Below are 6017 nucleotides of genomic sequence, written 5' to 3'. Positions count from 1 at the left end.
ATTGGCACCCTTCATGTTGCATATGTATTGACTAATTTTGAGTAAGAGGGTGAGCAAACACTTACTCACGAAACACTTATTTCCCTCGAATTCCTCTTGTTAAGATCATTGTCATTCATACGCCGTTTCTATATCAGCAAAGGGAGAAGAGTCTGTTGATGGGCTAAGGTACCTTTGCTTCTTTGGAAACATATTTTTCATCAACAACCAGTGGGAGAAGATTGCCATCATTTTTTTATAAAGACCAATAAATGAAGTAAACTTTGGCAAAGGCAAAAATTCTCAATATCTGCTGATTTTTTGGGACTCTAAGGCACTTAATGGTGATATTTACTATATTAATTTTTGACCTAGAGGTCAAATCATAGTTACGCACTCCTCCCTTTGTATATAGTGATAATACGATATGTGCAATAACGGAAAGAATGACCACCCAAAAAACAGTAAACTTGTCCATTCCCCTCACATTGTAACATATTGCTTTAAGTTTTCATATCCCTGCTTTTCCGATTTAGATTCAGTCTGTTGATTTCACGCCTCTTTGCATAGTCTGCACCTCCAAGGGACTCGGTGCTTCTTTGCATCATACCCATCAAGATCTTCTCTGAGAAGATCGGTTATTTCTTTTCCTTGAACGAAATCTCGTCTTTGGAATACTTCTCCCCTGCATTACCAGTTTTGAGTCATAATAATCCTCTTGTATTCTTTTCTCTCTCCTATACTAAGACGAGCTAGTCTGAATGCCAAATTTTGCATATAGGTCAGTAAACTCCAACTGTATTGTCGCTGCTATTTTCTTTTCTTTAATGGTGAAACTATTGCATAGCTAACTCTACTTGAATGACTTATAAATCCTTCCAATATACAGATTTTACAAGAATGCCGCCATTCATTAATGGTCTAGGCAGCAATACATCGACCACATCATAATCTTCGAACAATCTAGAATCAGCACATCATAAAACATTTCGTTGAATCATAATGAAGATAACTGAGAAAACCACACCTATCGTAAGTGTGAACTGAACTGAAGCATATCATGTTCAGATAGGCTAGTAGCAAGGAAGTGACATGGAGTTGTTTTATTCCATATCACATAAGTAAGTCACACAGTTGCAGTCCAATAACCCGAAGTGCTCTTTGCTTGTGTAACTTCCAGTCTCCGCACTCGAGCCTGGCGGCCAGCAAGAGCATTTAAAGATGATTGTAAAATGATAACGCTAGAAGTTGGTTGATTTCGCTAATATTTTTTTTCACATGATTTTATCACAACAGCGCCTTTGTAAGTCACCCAGTATGACGAGAAAATATTAACGAGGGCATCTATCTGCCACGATATCTATTTTGCCGCTGGACATCTCTTTCACGTTCGGTTTACTTACATTAGTAGGAACATATACGGCAATAGGACACATGGAACCGAACGGGTGCTTTCGTCTCAATACCATTATACGCTCACCGATTGGGACTACCTCTACTACCTCTACTACCTCTACTGCATATCTGAGAAGCGTCCTCATCGAATCTACTTTAATTTTGCGAATTCTCGATGGAGTTAATTTAGTCAGAGTAAAGTGTTACTTCAAAGGGTTTTGTATAAGCTCTTTTGAAGTTTGGAAATCAATTGTTTTAGGATTGTTGCAATAGGTATTTTTATATATGTTGATGTCTATAAAATGTCTATAAAACACTTTAGTAATATAATTACCATAATAGAGTCAATAAAATATATGATAATAAAGTTGAAACTAAGATTACAACATAGCCAGTTACACAAACGAGTCACTGTGAAGATAACGCCAGTAACAACGTCATCATGATAATCCTTATACCACTTATAAAAATGAATGAAATCAAGCCAAAATACACCAACACTTCCGGAGGCAGCTTGACACCAAGAAGAACTTAGACGGTTGCTTAATCGACGTGAGTAAGAACATGATATACTCATGTCGGAGAGGTAGTTGGCGGGTTGGGGGTGGGGTGGGGGTCGAAGGAGGTGCGGCGAGGGAAGGAGACGGAGAGAGTGCGTTGAGTCGAGTCGGAAAAGGAGGCGGGAGAGAGAGAGAGAGAGAGAGAGAGAGAGAGAGAGAGAGAGAGAGAGAGAGAGAGAGAGAGAGAGAGAGAAGAGAGAGAGAGAGAGAGAGAGAGAGAGAGAGAGAGAGAGAGAGAGAGAGAGAGAGAGAGAGAGAGAGAGAGAAGAGAGAGAGAGAGAGAGAGAGAGAGAGAGAGAGAGAGAGAGAGAGAGAGAGAGAGAGAGAGAGAGAGAGAGAGAGAGAGAGAGAGAGAGAGAGAGAGAGAGAGAGAGAGAGAGAGGAGAGAGAGAAGAGAGAGGAGAGAGAGAGAGAGAGAGAGAGAGAGAGAGAGAGAGAGAGAGCGAGAGAGAGAGAGAGAGAGAGAGAGAAGAGAGAGAGAAGAGAGAGAGAGAGAGAGAGAGAGAAGAGAGAGAGAGAGAGAGAGAGAGAGAGAGAGAGAGAGAGAGAGAGAAGAGAGAGAGAGAGAGAGAGAGAGAGAGAGAGAGAGAGAGAGAGAGCGAGCGAGATAAAGAGAGAGAGAGAGAGAGAGAGAGAGAGAGAGAGAGAGAGAGAGAGAGAGAGAGAGAGAGAGAGAGAGAGAGAGAGAGAGAGAGAGAGGAGGGGGCGTGATGGAGAAGGTAGAGAAAGAGGAAAAGGAAAAGGGGAGAGTATAAAAAGTTCAGTGTTGGACCTCTACATGAATATTGGTAGCGTGGCCTAGGGTGTGAAGAACATGGCCGAAACAGCTTTCTTGGTTTATTGCTTAAGCTTGAACAGTAGTGAGTTGAACTGAGAGCTGCTTCTCTGAGGAGGAGCGAGATGTTGCTCCTCTGCTCCCCGAGAAGAGACTCTCTACCACAATGTATGATTTGCTTGAGAATATGTGTGAATCGCGTGTTTTCTTGTGACATGTGACATTTGGAATGTGATGAGGGAAGTGTTGCATCAATACATAGCTCTTGCGTAGGTTAGACAAATCAACACTGGTATGTCTGACGTGACAGTAAGAGAAGGGTAAACAGATAGGTGAAGCAACGAGCGTACGTATATGTATGTATACATGTATATGTGGTAAGATATATATGTAACAACTACAATGGCATGAAAGATACAAATTACATTGACGATTGCATTAGATAGAATATAATAGCAAAAACATACACGTGGAAATAATATTCGATGGAAATGAGGACGAGGAGAAGAAGAAGAAAGAAAAGGAGGAGGAAGAAGAAGAAGAGGAAGAGAAAAGAGAAAGAGGAAGAAGAAGCAGAAGCAAAAAGAGGAGGAGGAGAAGGAGGAAAAAGAGAAAGATGAAGAGGAGGAGGAAGAGGAAGAAGAAGGAGGAGGAGGAGGAAAAGGAGAAGGAGGGGAAGAGGAAAAGAAGGAGTAGGAGGAGGAGGAGGAGGAGAAGGAGGAGGAGAAGGAGGAGAAGAAGGAGGAGGAGGAGGAGAAGAAGGAGGAAGAGGAAAAGAAGGAGTAGTAGGAGGAGGAGAAGGAGGAGCAGAAGGAGGAGAAGAAGGAGGAGGAAGAGGAAACGAGGAGAGCAAACGAAGGACAAAGCTCGCCGTGGCCGTGGGCTGGCGGCGAACTAACCTGTGAGTGCAGTGGTAACGAGGCCAATTGCCGTTCTCCCCTCCTGTACCCATGCCCCGCTCCCCTCACTCCTCTCCCCTCGCCCGCTGACCCCCTGCATTCCCCTCTCTCTTCCCACTGACCCCCCCTCCCCCCTCCCTCTCGCGAGACCCCAAAATCCAGGGCCGCCACACAGCCGTCTCACACGGACCAACCCTACGCCGACGCAGCCACTTTGTAGACGCCTTTCAAAGGATTTTTTTTTTTTTTTTTTCAACGTCTCTCTTTTTATTTGAATTTTCGACGTCAGCACACACGAAAGAATTCTTCGTTCACTTATCGCCCCAAGTGGGTGATCATATTCTGGCGCATTTTGTCGGAGGGAATTTGTGTCCGGACGGTTATGAATCCTTCAGCATAGGACGGGTTATTTACGGGCATGCGCGCTGCTTGTAATTGTGTCTGGTCGCTTCCATAGACTCACACACACGTATGCCTGCACGCATGCACGCACACACACACACACACACACACACACACACACACACACACACACACACACACTCATATATACATTTGCCATTGTCACGTCTCGAGGGGGTACAAACTGCCTTTCGTCTTGAAGGTTAACCATCGGCCAGGAGGACCACATTCCCGCACTAATTTGTATATTTCTTTTATTTTTTTGAATAGATATAATTACTTTTATTTATCAGTAAATATACATTTATTAGAGATTTTCTAAAATAAAAAAGAATGATTCAAACAAAACAAATAAGCCATTTATTTTACGTGCGAGGCCGAGATAGAGATAGAGAGAGACAGAGAGAGAGAGAGACATAGAGAGAAAGTGAGAGAGAGAGACAGAGGCAGAGAGAGAGAGAGAGAGAGAGAGAGAGAGAGAGAGAGAGAGAGAGAGAGAGAGAGAGAGAGAGAGAGAGAGAGGGACAAGAGAGAGAGAAAGAGAGAGATATAGAGAGAGAGAGAGAGAGAGAGAGAGAGAGAGAGAGAGAGAGAGAGAGAGAGAGAGAGAGAGAGAGAGAGAGAGAGAGAGAAAAGAGAGAGAGAGAGAGAGAGAGAGAGAGAGAGAGAGAGAGAGAGAGAGACAGATGCAGAGAGCGAGACAGAGAGAAAGAGACAGATTGTGAGATGTACTCACAAAAGGTTTTTAGCGAAAGTCCTCCAACTGACGGCTCACATGGATATGGCAATAATTTCTCGAGTAGCTTCTCGGACGTGTCTTGCTGGGCGGAGTGTCTCCCCGGTGTAAGGGTTCTGTGAGCACAAGGGACCCCGATAGGCGGTTTAGGGGCCAGAACTGGGCTCCGTTTGGTCCCTGAAAAAAAAAAGAAAAAAAAGGTAGTTATCCCTTCCCAGATTCGATTACTCGGGTGCCGGTGTAGAAGTTACGTGTTGGAGAGGTAATAACAAAATTATGGCAAAAACATCATTAGTAGTAATGCCAGCAATACCAATGCCAATAAAAGTGATAATCGTAAAAAAAAAAAAAAATAATGATAATAATGAAAAAAATAACAAATAAATAAAAAGTGACTATAATAGAATGATGAAGCAAAGTTTTTGATCGAGATGTGATCACTGTAAATGATTTAGAGCCGTTCCAGCTCTTAATTGTAGCAAGTAACATAAGAAACAGGGCTTATAAGGTCACCTTTGTGATGATTTCCGGCTGGGGCACTCCAGGCTGTCTCTTAGGAAGGATATTGACAACACCAAAGTCGGGCTGACACTCTTTATTTTTTTCATAATCCAGGGGGTTTGCTAACCCTGAACTTAGGACATACATTTTGTCTTTCATGTAATCAGATAATAATATATTTTTTTTACAGTGCTAGCATCTTTAACGTGGAAAAAATATAAGTTGAGCTGAACAAAAACACATTTGATCACATTAGAAAATAAATATAACTGAAACAACATGAAATAAAACATTAAAAGATGTAGCGATTTTTAAGATATAAAAGATAAGCAAAATTATATCAACAGGCTCGGGTGAAAGCGTAAAAGATAACAAAATAGGGTAAAATACATCAAACATGAAATTAAGGAGAGCTAACCAGCTGCATACGCAAGATATTAAAACAAAAAAGGACGCAGGCAAAAGTAAAGGAACGCCACAAGACGTTGCAAAAACGCAAAAAGGTAAACCTGCAGTTACCAATTAGTAAATAAAATTATATAAAAAAGAAAAATGGTAATAATATATAAATTCAAGTAAAACCGAAGGTGATGCAGCTGATTGGCTGATGTAAAATCCACCCAAAAGTACATACACAAAGTTAAATAAAAAATACAATGATAAAATCTGATTACATCAACATGCCACATGTGAAAAAAAACAAATACACAAAACGAAGGGAACCAAATTAAAACAAAATCATAAAATAGACTGCTAAAAGGAAAGTATAG

The sequence above is a fragment of the Penaeus japonicus genome, unplaced genomic scaffold (genome assembly GCF_977035675.1).
Source record: "Penaeus japonicus unplaced genomic scaffold, GWHDUDI00000001_assembly GWHDUDI00000013, whole genome shotgun sequence".
In the NCBI taxonomy this organism is placed as follows: Eukaryota; Metazoa; Arthropoda; class Malacostraca; order Decapoda; family Penaeidae; genus Penaeus; species Penaeus japonicus.
The sequence above is the reverse complement of the archived record's forward strand: the minus strand, read 5'-3'. Positions refer to the sequence as shown.